Source organism: Acomys minous (genome assembly GCF_964271855.1).
Source record: "Acomys minous genome assembly, chromosome: 16".
In the NCBI taxonomy this organism is placed as follows: domain Eukaryota; kingdom Metazoa; phylum Chordata; class Mammalia; order Rodentia; family Muridae; genus Acomys; species Acomys minous.
Window position 1 is genome coordinate 22,264,337 of NC_140498.1, and position 20,201 is coordinate 22,284,537.

The window sequence follows — 20,201 nt, forward strand, 5'->3', positions numbered from 1 at the left end:
GAAAGGGCGATGATGCTCTGTTCATTGTCCCTGGAGTCACCACTACCAACAATCCTTACATCTTTTTCCCTCGCAAGGCCATGAGCCGGCCTAGCTCAAGCGACTACCACTGTCTATACTTATTTATTTGTCCGTTTAAAAAATCTTTAAAAAACAACAAAAAATATTTTATTTATTTTACTGTGGCAGGGTCTCATGTAGCCCAGGCTGGCTTCAAGCTTATTATGTAGCCAAGAATGACCTTGAACTCCTGATCCTCTGGCCTTCATCTCCTGAGTGTTGGGAGTTACACCACATGTAGCCTTATGTGCTGCCGGGGATCAAACCTGGGGTTTTATGTATTGGAGGCAAGCGCTCTACCAATTGAACCACAGCCTCAGTTCTCTATTCTTTTTCATAAACTGTTCTTGGGGCCTGTTTATGACCCTTCCAGAGATAACTTCCTGCTTAGCCAACACAGGGATTTCCTCATTCATATGTGGGTTGGGCTGAAAAGGAATCCGTTGCAAAGGCTCACAGACTCCCGAGCCGATTGCCACCTGGCTCGTCTACATCAACGGTTCTCAACCTGTGGGTCACCACCCCTCTGTGAAACCCTTGTCAAAGATGTTTACATGGCCATTCATAACAGTCGCAAAATCACAGGTGTAAAGTAGCAACAAAAATAATTCTCTGGCGAGGGGGTCACTACAACACGAGGAAGCGAATTAAAGGGTTGCAGCATTAGGAGAGTTGAGGGCCTCTGCTCTAGATCTTTATGGTGCTGGCGTAGAGCTTAGTCCTTGGCTGTTCTGTCCAGCTTTGGGGAAGGTCCTGATAATTTAGTTTAGCAAATTTCTCATAGCCTTGCTGTTTGCTTTAAGTGAATTATCATTTACTGACCCTTGCTCTGCTTCGTGGCTGTAAGTCCCCAATAATCTTTGCTTGCCGTGGTGTGAAGCCGTATCTCTCCCTTGCTGTGAAACCCCCTTGCAACAGTCCCCCTGAGTGAAGCCTGCCTTACTGTTGACAAGCATTTGTGTATTTTTCCTTTGACACGGCACTGGGACATCCTATAGTAGACATAGATTGTTTCTCCCAGCACATCCATTCTCAGAGACCCCTCTTTTGCTGAGCTCTGACACAATTCTAGTATGCCACATGGGAGTGTGTTTAGGCACGGTGGTGGGTTCAGTGGGTGTTTCTATATTGAAAATAAGTTTACGGCATCTTGGTAGGGTCAGGGCTCAAAATGAAGTTCAGTGAAGTTATAAGAAATATATATATGGTGTAGTTTGACAACTGGGAATGGATACTTGGAATTTTACCTTCTGCTCACAGTTGCCTTGTTTATCTTCAGCACCCTTGTGACATACGAGGGTCCCAGGAACCCCCACTTGTCATTAGCTGTGCTGTTTTACAGCCTTAGCTATAAATGTATCTCATTCACTGCCTTTGTTTTCGTAGCGGTTGGACGTCTTCAGTGACCACTTCTTGCCACTAGATGGCAAGAAGATGCTTTGAGTCTTGCTAGGACTTGGGTACAGATGGCCAAGAAAAGCAGGTTAAGAGACAAGAAGTGAAGGGTATTCCTAGCTCCTTCTTAGTGCTGGAAAATAACTCTTCCCATTCTCTGTCATGGCCTTTAACATTCTTATTCTGTAAATTGTCTTGTCAAAGCATGCAAAGTAATGTTAACTGTAAATAGTTCAGAAATTTATCAGTTACAAATACTGCCATTTCCTTTCTCAGAGGTACTCACCGGTAAGAGTTTGGTCTGTTTTGCTCTTCATTTTTTTTTTTTCGTTCTTGATTTTTAAAAATTGGGCTTTAAATGGAGATACATTTATGCACCTGTATGAATATATCTTTTTTCTCCTAATAGGTACATATAACAAGTACACTGCTTTCCTACTTGTTTCCTCTTGGCATGCTTTATAACATCTTCTTATGTTAGGAGAGATCTATTTTTTATTTCTTTTGCAATAGGGCTTCTCTATGTAGCCTTGGCTGTCATGGACTCACAGAGATCCATCTGCTGCTGCCTCCCTGAGTGCTGGGATTAAAGATGTGCACCATTGTGCCCAGCAGAACAAATTGGTTAACTGTATAGAATTCTACAGCATCATGAATTTGAACTATTGTTTTAAAAATATCTTTGTTTTTATCTATATGAGTGTTTTCGTTACATGTTTGTATGTGTACCATGAGTGTGCAGTGCCTGGGGAAGCAAGAAGAGGGCATTGGATCCTATAGAAGTGGATTTATGGGTAGTCATCCACTGCCATGTTAGTATGCTGGGACCTAAACTCAGGTCCTCTGCAAATGCAATAAATGCTTTTAACTGGTCTTCCACCACTCTAGCCCAATTTTTCTTTCTTTCTTTTTTTTTTTAAAAGATAGGGTTTCACTATGAAAATGAGTGGGTCAAAATCATGGCCATTATTGCTGGGCGTGGTGGCGCATGCCCATAATCCCAGAACTCAGGAGGCAAAGGCAGGTAGCTATCTGTGAGTTCGAGACCAGCCTGTTCTACAAAGTGAGTCCAGGACAGCCAGGACTGCAAGAGAAACCTTGTCTCGAAAACAAAACAAAACAAAAAACCGAAAACAAAACAAACAGACCACTCTAGATTTGGGGTTGGGGATTTAGCTCAGTCGTAGAGCACTTGCCTAGCAAGTGCAAGGCCCTGGGTTCAGTCCTCAGCTCTGGAAAAAAAATATTTTTTTTGAGAATTTCATAGTACATATGTTTTGATCAAATTTATCCCATCCCCTCCTTATCTAGTTCCTCCTTTGTCCTGTGCCACCTTTCCCTCCAAACTTTACATCCTCCTCCTCTTTCTAAAGATTTTATTTATTATTTTAAAATGATATGTACTTATGTGCCTGCCTGTGCATGTGTGCGTGTGTATGTAGGTACCCACAGAGGCCAGAGGAGGGCATCAGAAGTTCCCTGGGACTTGAGTTACAAGCGGGGATGCGCTGTCTGATCTGGGTGCTGGGAACTGAACTCAGGTCCTCTGTAACACGAGCACGTTCCCTTCATCATTGAGCCATCTCTCCAAGCCTAGGTGCTCTTTAGGAAAGCCCACTGAGTCCACTCAGTGCTGCCAGTGTGCGCACGGTTGTCTGACCATCTACTGGAGTTGAATAGCCTTTCAGGGGCTGTACCCCTGAAGAAACAAACTTCCTTTCTGTCCCCCCTTTTCCCCTCCCTCCCTCCCTCCCTCTTTTTCTTCCTCCCTCCCTTGTGCTTTGATCAAATTTACCACCTATGTTCACTTTTCTAGTTCCTTCTTAGTCCCCCCTTACCACTTTCCCCTCCTTCCCTCTCTCCTGTCTCCCTTTCTTTTCCTTTTCTTCTTCTTCTTCTCTTTCTCATCCTCTCTCTTTTATATTACCAACAGTGTTGCTGTGACTGTACTCATGTCTATAACACTCAAAACTTTGTGCCCTTGTTTTAGTGTCTTCTGTTTAGTTTAGTTTGGCTTTTTATTTTACCCTTTTATGTCTCTGGGATCTGATGGTATATGCATTTACAATTTTGATAGCTACTGCAACTCGCCCTCCCAAAGGCTGTGCTATTTTAAACTCCCACCAGCAGAGTTGCAGAGAGCAACGACTGTAAATCCTGACGTGTATGCTCCTGTTTAATGACCAGGGCCCTGCCAGACTGTACGACTCCCTGAGGGTGCGAGTCTGCTGTGCCTCCTTAGCACTGCCCTCAGCATTTAGCACAGTGCTTGGGTCACTGTGGGTGCTCAGGAAACGTGGAGACAAACAGTAGGTGCCTAATGAATACTTGCCAAGCACTCATTCTCAAAAGGCTGCCTGGAACAAACTTAAAATGGGGATGTTCACTGACAAGGCGTGGGAAGCCATACTTTCTCAGGATCACTTGGGACAGTAAGGCTAAAAACAATAGTGAAAAAAAACCCCTTAATTCTAAGTTTTTAACTCATTGCTTTAACATCATGGGGAGGACCAAGAGGGAAAAAGATACCCTTTTCACTTCACAGGTAATGCTAAAATTAGATCGTGTGCTTGCAGAGAGATATGGATGGAGAGCCTCCTTGGGAGGCTATTGTGTTGTCCAGTCCTCTCCTCCCAACTCTGTGACCTCATTCGATTATTCTACCAGATGCCAGGTCTACTGCCAATGCCTGCTTCTTGTGACTGAGAGTCTTCAGCTCTGTACTATGACAAGGCAGGTTGCCTCGCCTCTCTGCATCTTGACGTCTTTATCTCTGGAATGGCATTATTCTTTCTCTGATGCCTGTTTCTTGGCCAGTTGTGAAACAGAACAGGTTGTATGCAAAATATTAGCTGCAAGGGATTTACTGACCCCACAGGACACTGTGGGGGAGGAAAACCAATATTTTTACCTCCCCTCTCTAGTTTGTAGCTGGGATTCTCTGTTACAAAAGAAATCAACAAGGGGACAGCAGAGGTCTAATGACGTGCATATCTTCTCTACGCCCGGGAGATTCAGCAGCCTCCCTTTTAATCTCAGGGGATATGTTGCCAGAACTCAAGTAGATGCTTGAAACTATAAGCCCTATATATAATATTGTCTTAGTCACTGTTCTCTTGCTGTGAAGAGACACCACGACCACAGCAACTCTTACAGGAGAAAACATTTCACCGGGGCTGGCTTACAGTTCGGAGGTTTCGTCCATTATCGTCATGGCGGGGAGCATGGGAGCACGCAGGCAGACATGGCGCTCTGTATCCCGATCCACAAGCAGATAGAAAGAGAAAGAAACAGTGGGCCTGGCCCGGGCTTTTGAAACCTCACAGGCCACTCCCAGTGACATTTTTCTTCTAACAAGGCCACACCTCCCAATCCTTGTGTCCCTCTTAAACAGTTCCACTCCTTGGTGACCAAGCCTCCCAGCAGACAAGTCTATGGACTCATTCTCATCCAAACTACTACAAACATTATATACTGTGATAAGGTTTAACACAGTGGTTCTCAACCTGTGGGCCATGGCCATTTTGGGGAGCAGTGCAATGACCCTTTCACAGGAGTCACCTATGGCCACCTGCATGTCAGGCATTTACATTACGGTTCACCACAGTAACAAAGTTAGTTATGAAGTAACAACGAAAACTATTTTATGGTTGGGGATCACCACAATATGAAGATCTGTATTAAGGGGTCACAGTATTAAGGCTGAGAACCTCTGGCTTAAGCCACAGAGCAGGCACATAATAAGGAATTAGCAGCAACTTCATGTAATAAATAGAAAAATGTTTATAAGATATTATGAAAAGGTAAACAACCATTGGAATTACTTTTTAGGGAAGACTCGCTGAAGGCTTCACGTGGCGTCAGTGCTTTCGGACATAGTATGTTCCATTGGTTAGAACGGATTTCCTGCTTATATCTTACCCCACAAATCCAGCATCTTTTCCACCTTAAGTAAGCACTTACTCCCCAGGCTGTGACTTTGGAGGCCAAAGTATAACAGCAGAACTAGCAGAGACCCTTAATCCTTTCTCCTTGATCTTTCTCCTTTTCTTTTTTACGCATCCAATACACCCTGACATCAGTTTCCTCTCCCTTCAATCCTCCCAACACCCCCTATCTCCCTGCCCCCCCATCCTCCATTTCCCTTCAGGAAAGGTCAGGCCTCCCACTTTATTCTCAGTTCCATAGACAGAAGCTTTTCCTTATCATAGACCCAGACATCAAGATATGAAATTTTTTATTTGGTAGAAAATTAAAAAGAATTTACTACATTCATTTATTTATTTGTGTGTGTGTGTGTGTGTGTGTGTGTGCGTGTGCGTGTGCGTGTGTGCGCGTGCGCGTGTGGTGCTCATATGTGTATGCGCTTGCATGCCATGGTACACATGTGGAGGTTAGAGGGGAACAGTTGGGAGTTGGGTCTTCCCTTCTACCATGTGGATCTTGGGGATTAAACTCAAGTCAGACTTGGTGGCAAGTGCATTTATCCAGTGAGCCATCTTATTGGCCCAAGATTCTGTCTGTCCATCCGTCGGTCTGTCTGTCTGTCTGTCTGTCTGTGAGGTTCTTATATACATAACCCATGCTGGCCTAGAATTCACTATGTAGCTCAGAATGGCTACATACTCACATCTATCCACTAGCTTCTGCCTCCCAAGTGCAGAGATTACAAGCTTGAACTGCCATGCTTGGTTCAGTTGAGAGCATCCACATTTTTGTTTATAGGAAGCACTTTAGGGTGCCTCCCAGATTAAGTAAAAGAAGGACTACTTCTACATAAACACTTTTATGTGGTACTGTAACAGTCATCTGAAAACCAACATGACAGCTACATGTGCTCACCCCACATTACCCCCCAAGATTGAGTCTATTCACGTTCTCTCAGAACAGGAAGTGGGAGAGAAGGCCCTGCTGCTTCTTAGGGGATGCATATGTGACTGCCAGCTGCTACACTCTTGGGTGGTGTAGCTGTTCATGGGTTGCTCACCCATGCTCCTGTATGTAACCCACAATAAACTCAGTGGTTAAGTGAGCTAGAGTTAGGTAGCTCTCCTGCTCTTGTCTGATGTGACCCGCTTTATCTGGAGGTGAATAGGAAGAGACTTCTGGTGACGCTACACAACAGGTGGGCATCATGTGAGGCAGGAACACACTAATCAGTGATACAATTCATGTACTGCACAGGATGGAGAAGGACAGAGAAGACTTCCTCACACTCCTCTGAAAGTGAATAATGTAAAACTTAGGAATTATTTCTCGAATTTTCTGTGGAACCGTTTTTGTATTGTGGCTTGCCTCAGGTAACAGAAACTAGGAAAAGTAGAGCTACATATAAACATGTCCTACTATTCAGGGAAGTCTCAAAGAGTGAACTGTCATGAACAGGCCACAGAATTGTCTTATAAATTGGGCTTAAATGCTGTGGTTTCCCAGCCTTTACAAAAGGCTATCTATCCCCTTACCCTGTTTTTCAGAGATTCTCCTGTGCCTTCTCCTCCTTTAAAAATAACCAACTCAAAATAACCCCATGTTAAAGAGGCACACGGTGAGGAGATGTAGTCTCAGCTTTCACGGTGACTATCCATCTCACGTCCTGAACCTCATCAACATGTAAGGATGAGTTCAATGGCAAAGCAGGCACTAAGATAAAGAACAATGCTTGAGGGGCCGCGAGACAACAGATTATGTGACAAGATGAGATGACAGAAAAGAGTTGTAGAGTGAGGCAGGAACCAAGGTCTGAAGGTACTAATGGGGGGGGGGGAAGGGTCACAGCCAAGCATCTGAGGGGTGGGGAGAAGCTCTTGTTGCTGCCGCGACGCAGGGGCCTGTCTTCTTGGGGGGCTGTTTTTGGTTTATTTGGTGTGTTGTTAACCTTTGCTCCACCCTGGCAGTGCTTAACTTGGGGCCATGGGCAGGGGGAGAAGGGCACAGCAAATCTAGTGGGAGGCATTTTAAGTGAGCAAAGCAATAAATCCTCATGTACCGCGAGCCTGCCTAGGCTTCCCCAAACCTGGGGAATTCAATTTTGTGCAGTGTACACAGTTTGCCAAAGCCTGCTAGGTCACCAGGAGAACAGCGTGATGTATGGCTAAGGGAAGAAATTGCTCTGCCCCTTTCTTCATTCAAATTAACACCTTTTCATACTGGGTTGACAAGTGACAGATCACCTGAGAATATATCCTGGCTTCAAGTGATTTGATATCTCTTCTCTGTCTTCCCATCTTCATTTTCATCCTGTAGAAGCAGTAAAGAGAAAACATGATTATTGTGATTGTTATAGACACAGGGACTGCTTCAGAGGCTCCACACCTCAGGGCTTGACATATGGCAGGCATTAAAAAGCGACGAATGGATAAATGACTAGACTCAGTTGATGTCTGCAGACTTCTTTGTTTCTTCCCAGGGGTCACAGGAAGGTTTTGCTTTGTTTTACTTTTGGAATATTTATTTATGTATTTATTTGTGTGGAAGATCTTGTCTGCAGGGTACGGTGTGTGCTATTCGGCTTACCTTGAGTGAGGGTCATGCTCTGGCTGTTGAAAGTGTTGGTGGCTCTTTGGAAAGCTCCTTGAATCACAGAGAGTTGTATTACCTAAAGTAAGTCCTTCCCCGGACGAGCTTTTCCTGGTCACATCAATTGTAAGGGCCTAAATTCCTCACCCAACTTGGGCAAGTGCTAGTGGCGGTAGGGGTGGGGGTTTGGGATTTGGAGGGGTGGGGGGCTGAGGGGGGGAGAGGGGTGGGGGTGGGAGCGGGGTGGAGGGGTGGGTTCTGAAATGGCGGTTGGGCTCCAGGCAGTTTTAGATTGGCTGACATTGAGCTACACCACAGAGACAGTTTCTCTCTATCTCTTGTTCTTTTTTTTAAGCTTAAATATTATTTATTTTACATCCCAACTGCAGTTTCTGCTCTCTTGTCTTCTCCCAGCCCCTGCCCCCTTCACTTCTCCATAGTTTCTCTCCAGAAAAGGGTGGCCTCAGGGATTTCAACCAGTCAGGGCATATCAAGTTGCAGTAGGACTGGGCACCTCCTCTTCTATTAAGGCTGGACAAGGCAACCTAGTATGGGGAAGGTGTCCCAAAGGCAGGCAACAGAGTCAGAGACGTCGCCTGCTCCCACTGTTGGGAGTCTCACAAGAAGATCAAGTTACACAACCGTACCACTGTGGCCTAGCTCAGTCCCGTGTAGGCTCCCTATGGGCTCAGGTTGGCTGCTTCTGTGGGTTATCTTGGAGACAGTTTCTTTTTTACTCCCTTGCTCACACTGGTGTTGGCCACCCAAAGATTCCTTTATAACCCTCCTGTATACTGTATTCCATCTCAGAACGTGCTTCCCAGGGAGGCCAACTGACCACATTTGCTCTGACTTTAGATTTTCTCTGACTTTCTTCTTCATGGGCAATTAACATCAGCTCCCCTTCATTGTTTTTTGCTATGAAGTAGGAACACTGATTTAGCTCACTCCATCCTCATGACAGCCCTAGGAGAGACCTTATTAGAGAGTGAAGCTGGGATTCAAGGACTTGTACCTGGCCACAGGGCCACTTTTACTGAGCCCGAACTTGAACCTTGAACCTCGAACTTGAACTTGAGATAAAGATGAAGGACTCTATCAACAGATGGAGAGAAATTTGGTATATATACACAATGGAGTTTTATTCAGCTATGATGAAGAATAAAATCATGGCATTTATAGGAAAATGGATAGAGCTGGAGATCATCATGCTAAAAGAAATAGTCAAGGCTCTAAAAGTTAAATGCCACATATTTTTCTCATTGGTGGAAAACATTAAAACGTTGAATAAAAATTATATTGTAGTAGAAGGTGGGCTGTAGGGTGGGGGAGATGAACAGCAGTAAGGGAAAAAGTGACCGATGTACACTTTGGTTGGAACCCCTGTTTGCCCCTGCACAAGCTGGAAATCTTCGCTTGCCTTCCTTCCCTCAACCTCACCTGCTCCGGAGATAACTCTGGGCTGACAAGTCATTGCCCTCTCACCTCCTGTTTCTGGCAACCCACTGAAGAGTGCCTGCCCAGGAACCTAGCTTTTGACCATATATGAGTACAATCCCAGCTCCTAGCTGACACGTCATCACCCCTCACCTAAGATCTGTAAAACTCCCTCGCACACCAAACCTGCTTTTAAACTGGTTTGATCCGGCCTATATCTGTATGAGAGAGAGAGAGAGAGAGAGAGAGAGAGAGAGAGAGAGAGAGAGAGAGAGAGAGAGAATTAATTACAAGTTACATATACATAAAAATACCATAACAAAGCTAAGCCTGGTGGCTAAGCCTATAACCCCAGCTACTACCTGGTCTACAGAGAAAAATTAAGGTGAGCTAGGGTAACTGAGGCAGATTCTGTCTCAAAATAACATATGGAAAATGGCTGTGGCTGGTCTGTGGTAGAAAGCTTATCTGATATTCAGGAGACACTGTCTTCATTCTTTAGTGCATAAAAGGTTATAATGAAAACTATTATTTTGTATACTAATGAGTCCAAACAAATACAAATAAGTGACAGGCATTTAAAAAAAATGTTCTGAAGATACAGATGCTTTTTGTTGAAGATGGTTTGGAGCCAATGAAGTGACACTATTTTTCTTCTAGGGCCCTTTACAGAAGTTAGCAAGTTTCTTAGTGACATAAAAGCTTTGAGAAGTCTTATTATTGGGAAACGTACTCACATTTTCTAAACTTACGTCCAATAAATTCCTGTATTTATTCTGTATTAGATACATGCATTGCTTTGGACTCAGGCCAAAGAACTGAACTCTCCCTACAGCTCCCACAGCACCGATCCTGAGAGGTTTGCTTGAACTTCTGAGCACTTAGCTTAGCTTCAGTCAGCATGAGGATGGAGCTGCTTCCATCTTGTTTTTATCTTTAAAAAAAAAAAAAAAAAAGAAATAAAAAGAACAAACCAAAATAAAAGAAACAAAACAAAACATCCTTGAAGTGACCTGATGCCAACCCACTATGTGTTTCCGCATTGTTCAGCTTCCTGCCTGGACAAGGGAAGCAGCTTTAAAAAAAACCGACCCATCCACCCTTCACTCCCTGTTTCTGTTCTCTTCAGCTCTCCTCTGTTATAAAACTGATCGCCTTTGCTCAGCTCATGTGAACGCTCGTTGTGTGTCATGGGATGAAATGCTGCATCATTTTGGAACACTATAATATCTGACTAAGATTTTAAAGATATGTTCATTGAAAAGAATGTCTTTGGACACATGTGGTGGCTTTCTTAACATCAGGATATTCCATGGTGTGTGTGTGTGTGTGTGTGTGTGTGTGTGTGTGTGTGTGTGTGTATGTGTGTGTATTGGGAAATGTTAGTATTCTAATTTGCCTCTGGAACTTTCCTCAAGGGTGTGTGCCTTAAAGGCACGGTCACATGGAGCCTGCTTCAGTTGTGGTGAAAGGTGGGCAGGCCGCATCTGAAACTGTTGGTAGGACTTGGACGTATACAAACACAAGCGTGGCAGTCCTAAGTGAGATTCTCCACCATGCTTTTCCCCTTAGGACTCTGAGAACTATGCTAAAAAGGAACTAGGCAGAAGAGGAAGAGAGATTATAAGAGCCAATGGAGACAGGTCTTTTAGGACATAGTAGGACTGCTGCGCACACGAACACACAGAGACTGTGGCAGCACGCACAGGGCCTGTGCCAGTCTAATCCAGATGGGGTCCCAGTGCTGAGAGGGGAAGTAGATGCAAGGCCCCATTCCTAACACAGAGGCTCTCTCCAATGGATAGCCACTCACAAAGGAAAAATTAATTTTCTCCAATGGAGTCTCACTGGGTATACAGGCCCCATGCCCCAGCAGTAGATGGCTAACACAAGATGAACTCAAGTTTTTGGAGAATTTTTATTTTTTTCTGTTGTTTTCTACGCTTCCCCCCTGCCCCCACTCCTATCCCCTCTTTGGGTCTTACAATGCTTTGTCTGTCTTTTTTCCCCCCTTACAGATCTTTTGCTTATATATTATGGTTTCCAAATTTGTCTTAATGGGATTTCTATGTGCAGGAGTATGTCTACATATTTGTTTCTTGTGCTCCTCCCACTTTTCTGTTTATTTGTTTTGTTCTATTTTAGTTTGTTTGGTTTCTTTTATTACTATTTCTTTGGGTGCTTGTTTACATTCTAATAAGAGAGAACTAAAGTGTGAGGAGAAGTAGGGAGGGCAAGTTAGGGTACAACAAGCCTTAATGAGAATAATTGTAAGAAAAAAATTATTAAAAAAAAAAACCAAACAAAAAACCGAAACCCCAAAGTGAGGATGCCATGGAAGCTTGTAGCAGACTCAGATATTCCTGAGAGGGCAGTGTATGAAGCTTCGAAGGGGAAGCCTAGGCTTCAATGGAGATGTTGGAGATGCTGAGACCATGCAACAGCTGCCAAGAAAGCAGTACTCTCCTGTGAAGTTGGCTCCCAACGGGTTACCCTGTGCCAGAAGCAGCCTAGGTCACGTGGGCTGGAGGCATCTAGACGACGCCACAGTGAGCCCTAGAGGCTGGTCATTGAACTACAGAATCTGGTGTTTAGCCCATTGGGTGTTGGTTTTCCTTTGTTCTCATCTTTCCTAGCTCTCTTCTTGCTTTTTATTTCTAGGCCGGGATTGGGTATGCTCTGCTACTGTACACCCCTGTATACCTTGTGTTTTGATTTTAAAGGACCTTACTGTTAAGTGTTTCCTTTCGAGTCTCAGAAAACTTTAGACTTGGCTTTAAAAAAAAAATGTTGAAACTCTAAGACTATGGGGGAATTTGAAGTTGAACCGGAATGCTATGTGGATTATGAGACGGCCTAGCTTATGGCGGGTGGGTGGCAGTGCTAGCTTTTTTATGATTCGAATGTGAAACGATCCCCACAGGCTCATGTGTCTGGGTAGTGAGTTCTAGCTGGTGGCACTGTTTTCAGAGGTTGCAGAGCCTTTAGCAGATGCAGCTTAGCTAGAGGAGGCTTGCTGGGGTTTGAGCCAAAGACCTTGAGGGTTCTAGGCAATGCTTGCTTTGGGATTAGTGTTTCTCGGGCTGTTGCTCTGCTGAGGTCTAAGTATGCGTCCATGGGCTTGTGCCACCATGTAAGCCATGTGCCGCTGTGATTTCTCTGCCATGATGGATGATGAGCCCTCAGACATTGGGTCAGAATAAATTCTTTCTCCCTTACATTGTTTCTTGCCAGGCATTTGGCCACAGAAATGTGAAAAGTAACTAATACAGGAGACTTCCTTCTCTGGTCCCTACATTATTAGGCAGGCTCTAAACAAGTACTTTGTAATCTTTACAGTGCAACTATTTCCCCTTGGGAAGGTCATGAAGTCTTCAAAAACTTTGAAATTCATCAACATTAATATGAAGATTCAAACGCGTTAGAAATCATTAGCAGTGCCACGGCTACATGGAATTACTAAGGCATTAATTAGCATGTTAAGATTCAGCAACAGTAGAGGGCTGATGTGGCAAAGCCCTTTCTCTTCTGGGATGGTGAGATGGCTCAGAGGATAAAAGCACTTGCTACCAAACTAATCCCACAATCCACATGGTGGAATGAGAGAATTGACTCCCGTGAGCTCCACATATCCGCCATGGCAGACCCCCACACATCCTCAAAATAAATAACTAAATGTAATAGGAAAATCAAGGAAACAAAATGATGTATTATAAAAGTCCCTTTAATAATAAAAATAATCTAGCTTTAAATGTTTTGAGAAACCACAACTGACTGGGGATTGGCAGTTGAGATGAAACCTGTTTTCATGAAAATCTTATCTGGAGGGTCTACACATGTGAACAAGAATTATATATCAAGGGAGAATAAGAATCAAGAAGCTGGGCGTGGTGGCGCACGCCTTTAATCCCAGCACTCGGGAGGCAGAGGCAGGCGGATCGCTGTGAGTTCGAGGCCAGCCTGGTCTACAAAGTGAGTCCAGGACAGCCAAGGCTACACAGAGAAACTCTGTCTCGGAAAAAAAAAAAAAAAAAAAAAAAGAATCAAGAGAACTGCAGCATTGGAGTATATTATGTACACTCTGGGCTTGGTTAATCACAGAGGATTTCCTAGAAAATGCGTGAATTAAGTTGAGCCTTGAAAGATGAGGGAGACCTGGACAGTTTCAGGATAGGTGTAGGGAAGATACCCCAGGACACCGGAAAAGAAGAGTTGAACCCCAAACACGCACGTGGTAGTGTCAGTATAACGTCTTTGCTGACTGCTCCTCTGAGTGTGAACACTGGTGCTTCCTCATCATCACAGGTTCTAGAAGACTGATCCCGTTCAGAGTCACTGTGACCTTCTGATTGACTGCCAGCATCTGGGTTTCATCCACTTGCCGAGTCAGAGAGAGAGAGAGAGAGAGAGAGAGAGAGAGAGAGAGAGAGAGAGAGAGAGAGAGAGAGACAGAGACAGAGAACCCATGATTCTGGGGGGCCCATAAATTACTTCTAGTTATTGCAATGACAAAAGACCTCTTTGAAGGTGACTTGCTCACTCCTTATTTTATAGCCCTAATATATCAAGGGGAAAGATGGAGTGGAATCAGTTACTACCAGGAGATCTAGGGTGTAGGAGAAGAGGGTGGCAACTGTCAGAGAAATTGAATGCTTTCTGTCAAAACTTAATTCAATTAGCCCTGATTCTATAAATAATAGAGCAAGGCTTTCCTCCTGCACCTCTTCCTGTGTATCCCGAGATGACTGTGTTCTGAGTGCATTGCGATAGAGACTGTATAAGTTAGGCAGTGATTAGCTCAATTCTATTCATTTGCATTAATTTCCAGAAACAGAATATGCTGCAGGTTAGAAGAGGAGGTGACCAGCAGCTGGGGAGATGACTCCCAGTGGTTGCTGTGCAAGCATTAGGACCTGAGTTTGTTTTCCTAGTATCTGTGTAAAAGCCAGGAATGTCTAGGGGACAGAAACAGGTGGATCCTGCGAGCATTGGCCACTTAGTTTTGCCAAAAGGACAAACTCAAGGTTCAGGGAGACCTTATTAAAAGGGAATAAGGTGGCGGGTGATTGAGGACACTGATGTTCTCCGCTGGCCTATACACATGAGCATGTGGGCACACAGTCTCTCTCTCTCTCTCTCTCTCTCTCTCTCTCTCTCTCTCTCTCTCTCTCTCTCTCTCTCACACACACACACACACACACACACACTCCTCCTATTATGCCCCTCCCTCCACCTAGAAGTGAATTTGTAAGATGTCTGAAATACTCAGGGAGGTGTAAGGTAAGAAAGCTGAAAGGAATGACAGAGGTGCAACATCTTGCCCTCTATTTATCCTCTGTGATGTTGAGCAGGCCCCTTTCCTTTTGAGTTCTTAGCATTGACATCCAGGTATTTTTCTCTTTTCGTTCCTTTCCTTTCCTTTCCTTTCCTTTCTTTTCCTTTCCTTTCCTTTCCTTTCCTTTCCTTTCCTTTCCTTTTTCCTTTCCTTCAGTTTTTCAAGGTAGGGTTTCTCTGTGTAGCCTTGGCTGTCCTAGAACTCACTCTGTAGACCAGGCTCACCTCGATCTCAGAGATCCACCTGCCCCTATCTCCCAAGTGCTGGGATTTAAGGCATGTGCTATCACTGCTGGGCGCATCAGGTATTTCTTAAAGCTTTACATCAGTGGGCATAATTCTTGAATTTCCATTGATCTCTAACTTTACATTTTTGATTTTCATTTTGATTATAATTCCTGACTAGACTAGGTTGTGAATAGATCTTCTTTACCCACTTACTTATTGACAATTCCTTAATTTCTTCATGGATGAGTCTACCCTGCCTCATGGCCCTACTAGCTGTCTGATTGCAAGTAATTGGTCCATAACTCAGGTTTCCCAACTGCATAGTAGGAGGAATAATGGCACCTACTTAGTGCAGTTGTTGCGAGTTCTTATTTAGAATGGTACCTGGCCTGTATTGAATGCTTGAAAAGTATTAAACAGAGGGGCTGGAGAGATGGCTCAGTGGTTGATAACAAATAGTTGGTGTTCTTACAGAGGACCCAGGTTCTGTTTCTAGTACCAATATGGCAACTCATATCTGTCTATAGCTTTCCCCCATCAAGACAGGGCTCCTCTGTATGTATCCTTGGTTGTCCTGTACCTTGTTTTGTAGACAAGGCTGCCCTCGAACTCACAGAGATCTGCCTGTCCCTGCCTCCCAAGTGCTGGGTTTAAAGGCATGTACCACTACAACTGGCTACAACTGTCTATAACTTCATTCTAAGGGATCCAATCTTGTCCTCTGGTCTCCACAGGCACCAGACATACATATGGTGCACACATACACAACAGGCAGAATGCCATACACATTAAATTAAAATAAATACATCTTTTAAAGCACTAGTTATTACGGAGGGAGGCAGTACAGAACAGAGGCTGTGAATACTGATTTCGAGAAGACTGCTTGGTTCCTCCTCTCATAAGCCATGGCACCTGGACAGGTAGATTTCTGTTGGAAAAGTAGGGATGGTAATTTTCCCCACTTCATGAGATTGTTATGAGGATCCAAGGAGTTAATTTTCTAAATGTGCTTAGTATAGTACTTGGTAGGTAGCAATTATTTAAAAATGCTCACCTCTTTTCTTATTGTCAAATGTGTTGACAATATTGAACCCATCCGCTGACTTTGAAATGTTTGTCACTCTTTTCTTCCTTGGCCTCATTTATTTATAATTTTTCTTTTGCTTGGATTACACATTAATTTTTAAGACGATTCTCTGTTTTGGTTGTTTATTTGTTTGCATTTGCGTTACCCAAGGTTTCATCCAAGGCTACCTGCTCTCTACATGAGCTTGCTTATTCTCAGAACATCAACTTTGTCAATGACGGGTTCTAAAGACTCACATTTTGTCCCCACCCTTTTCCATGTCTACTGACTTTGACCATGTGCCTAGCCCATGGCACCCCACAGTTTTGTAAATAACTCCCTATCTCTCCATCATTACCAGCCAGCTAGTCACCATTGTCTTTTATTGACTCCTAGCATGATAGGGCAGAGGAGGAGCCTTGAAGTTATACGGGCCCAAATTGGAATCATTGCTGTATACCACACATGTGGGCTTGAATAAGTGACCCACTTTCTAGACCTTGCAACTATGGATTCATATGCCCACACTGTGGGTTTAATTTGAAGATTGAACGGGATCATTATGCAAACCACTAGCATAGTATCTTGCCTACAAATACTCAAAATGGCAGCCACTACTAACAGTATTGTGTGCAACATAATGATGTGTTATTTAGTGATGGTCCACATATGTGATGATAGTACATAAGGTTATAGCTCCTGGTGACACCATTGAAATATCAGTTTGTATTAGCACATGCAATGATGTTCACACAACCATGGGATCACTTAATGAGGCATTTTTAAAGCAACGTGTAACTATTATACATAATGCTGCTGCTGCTACCCATAACTCAGGTGCTTCTTCCCCATTTGAGCATTATTTTCTTTTGCCTAGATGACAGTGACAGCCTTCTTATTGATTCATTTTCCCTGCATAATCTGGTCATGCTTATCTCTACTGATCCTGAATTTTGGGATAGTTTCCTTTCCATACATAGCTCTGCTCACTGCATTCTACTACTTAGGACTTTTAGATATCTCCCTGTTTCCTAAAGAATAAAGGTTAGGCATTTTTTTGCTCCATGTGTCCCAACTGCACTAACCTTCAGAAGCACTGCATCTCACAGTTGGCACAGGGTAGCTAGTGGTGCAGAAGGCGGCAGCTGTCTGATAAGGGTTTAACCAGGACTTAACGTTGCAGTGTTGATGAGTGGCAGCAAGGCTTTCTGGACTGGGCAATGGCCTGTCAGAGTCCTGGATGCTCATGGAATCCACATTCTTGGACCAGCTGCGCTAGCACTGGACCTCAGATGTAAAGTGAGGATGGAAAGGCTTGACCAGATGTCTCTTGTGAATGCAGTTGTGAATGTGAAAGGTTTATGGGCTGGAAGTATGATTTCCTACTATGTTCCTGCTGTTATTGCCATCAGTAGTGACTGTGCATGGTCTGGACCAAGTATAACCTAATTGCTGCAGCCAGTACGTAAGATAGAAGCCCCATTGTGATGGGTGTGTGATAGGCCCAAGGAGATTACTTGTTTATAATTTAAACAGCAGTTCCCATAATAGTTTTTAAAAGGCCTAGCAAAAAGGAGAAAATAAAAACACCCACACAGGAGTGAAATTATTAATTCCTTCATATATTTCTTTGTAGAACCTTTCCAAGCATATGTGGTGTGTGCATCACTTTATAGCCTCCCTTTCTCTCTATTTAATGCACCACAAACCCATTTTCACATTAACAAATGCACCTTCCGAATATGATTATGAATGGCTGTGTATGTTTCCACAGAGAGGCTCGGCTTTCCCTTATTTATCAGCAGTCTTGCTGGCATTTAGAGTGCTTCTTCCTCTGCTTCACACAGCCTGCAACGAGCATCTTCACAACTAAGCCTCTGCACACACCTGCACTTTCCCCCAGGTTACATCACAGAAGGAGAAAGACAGGTCAAAAAAAAAAATACCCGTACTTTTACAAAAACCTTTTACAGAGAACTAACAATTGCCCTCTAGTAAGATTTTAAATACAGTTGAAATTTTGAAGGTTGTTTCTGTCTAATAGAGTAGAGGAAAAAAATAAACTTTGAACTTTCAAATGGAATTAATTGAAGCAATCATTGATAGTCTCCCAACCAAAAAAAGCCCAGGGCCAGATGGTTTCAGTGCAGAATTCTACCAGACCTTCAAGGGCGAGCTAATACCGATACTCTTCAAGCTACTCCAAAAGATAGAAAGGGATGGAACATTACCAAATTCATTTTATGAGGCCATAGTCTCATTGATACCTAAACCTAACAAAGACTCAACAAAGAAAGAGAATTTCAGACCAATTTCTCTTATGAACATCGATGCAAAAATACTAAATAAAATACTTGCAAAACGAATACAAGAGCACATCAAAGATATCACTCATCATGACCAAGTAGGCTTCATTCCAGGCATGCAGGGATGGTTTAATATATGGAAATCCATCAATGTAATCCACCACATAAACAAACTGAAAAGAAAAAACCACATGATCATCTCTTTAGATGCAGAGAAAGCATTTGATAAAATCCAACACCCATTCATGTTTAAAGTTTTAGAGAGATCGGGAATACAAGGCACTTTCCTTAACATAATAAAGGCTATATATAGGAAGCCAATAGCCAAAATCAAAGTAAATGGTGAGATACTCAAGGAAATTCCTCTAAAATCAGGAACAAGGCAAGGCTGCCCACTCTCTCCATATCTCTTCAATATAGTACTCGAAGTTCTAGCCAGAGCAATAAGACAACAAAAGGAGATCAAGGGTATTCAAATGGGAAAGGAGGAAGTCAAATTATCCCTATTTGCAGATGATATGATAGTCTACATAAGTGACCCTCAAAATTCCACCAGAGAACTCCTACAGCTGATAAACACCTTCAGCAAATTGGCTGGATACAAAATTAACTTAATTTCTGTCAGGATATAATGAAGATTTTGGTGAGTATTTCTAATGCTCGCTGGGGGATGATGCTGAGTGAGGCCAAGCTGTATTAACAATGCGTTGCCTGTCTTTCCCATTAGGTCTGTTTAATATTTCAGAGTCAGACCATGGTTTACATAGCATAGTGTGTCATTTTAGTTGATTTCAGTGGGGACCGGCAAGTGTTCACACATACCTGATTTTTCCCAAGGCACATAAAGAGGTGCCTTTCCTCAGTTATTTGCAGGTGAGCCAAGCTAACGGGCTGTGAACCCAGTAACATGGGTCACTTTGGGGGTGAAGGACTTAATTGCCCAGAGATGATCCACTGGAGTTCTCCTCCACATGTTGAGAGATGTTATACTCTGCAGGAAGATGGAGCCTGTCCTATTATTGTGGTTTCTTATGCCTTTACCTCCCCTCACCCCAATCCCTTCCAACATCTCAACACCAGTTAGGAGAGACAGAAGGTTAGTAGGGAGGGGGGGCATAGTTCTCTTTAGCTACTTCCTGCTGGGTAGGGTCGTTGGGTTCGATGGGGCAAGTCCAATCTTTGTTTCTTGTTAACAGGTATAATGAACACCTGCTGTTTTGGAAAGTTTCCCCTTCCTTTAGGAACTTGTTTCAACTCCGTTTGGTTCTTCTGGGTCACTAACTATGTTTCCCATTTCTATGACTGTTGGAAGGCATGTAACTTCTCTCGAAGTGTTTTTTTTCCCCCTTTGGTTCCCTTCGGCATAGCCCATACTGGCCTCCAGCTGGTGATCCTCCTACCTCCTCAAGGCCGGGATTGCGGGCGTGCCATGACATCCAACTTCTGGAAGTTGGCGATGAGGGTTGAGGGTGTAGGCGGCAGATCTCTGGCTCATTTGTAGCTTGTGATAGAAGGAACTGGCCTTGGAAACTGTGTAGCCAGGAAGCTTGAGATAGCGAGGACAAATCATAGGCCACAGCTGAAACGAATACAGAGCAGCGGCAGATTCTATTGCTGTCAGAGTTCCTGGAGCCAGGTGAGCTGGAGTCAGCATCACCTATATACATCCACCTGTGGAAGCTGGTAATTCCCTGTCTCTCTTTTTGTCTCAGGCGGCTTCAAGTTCTTCTAATCTTAGCAATTCAAACAAACATGACATATTTACTAGTCAGTAGAAACAGATGATACCATGCTAATAACAACTGCATATATGCAAGGTTTTACCCACAACCCTCACTTGGTCCTTCCGCAAGCCCATC

General features: G+C 43.6%; 1 long non-coding RNA gene across 1 annotated transcript; it reads right to left on the reverse strand.

Annotated features, from left to right (window-relative positions):
* Positions 1-4,661: 4,661 nt before the first annotated feature.
* Positions 4,662-19,786, reverse strand: LOC311585977. The gene is made up of 3 exons (XR_014775414.1): positions 19,743-19,786; positions 7,626-7,692; positions 4,662-4,707 (listed from the first exon to the last, which is right to left on the reverse strand). It is a non-coding gene; the product is annotated as an uncharacterized lncRNA (long non-coding RNA).
* Positions 19,787-20,201: the final 415 nt, after the last annotated feature.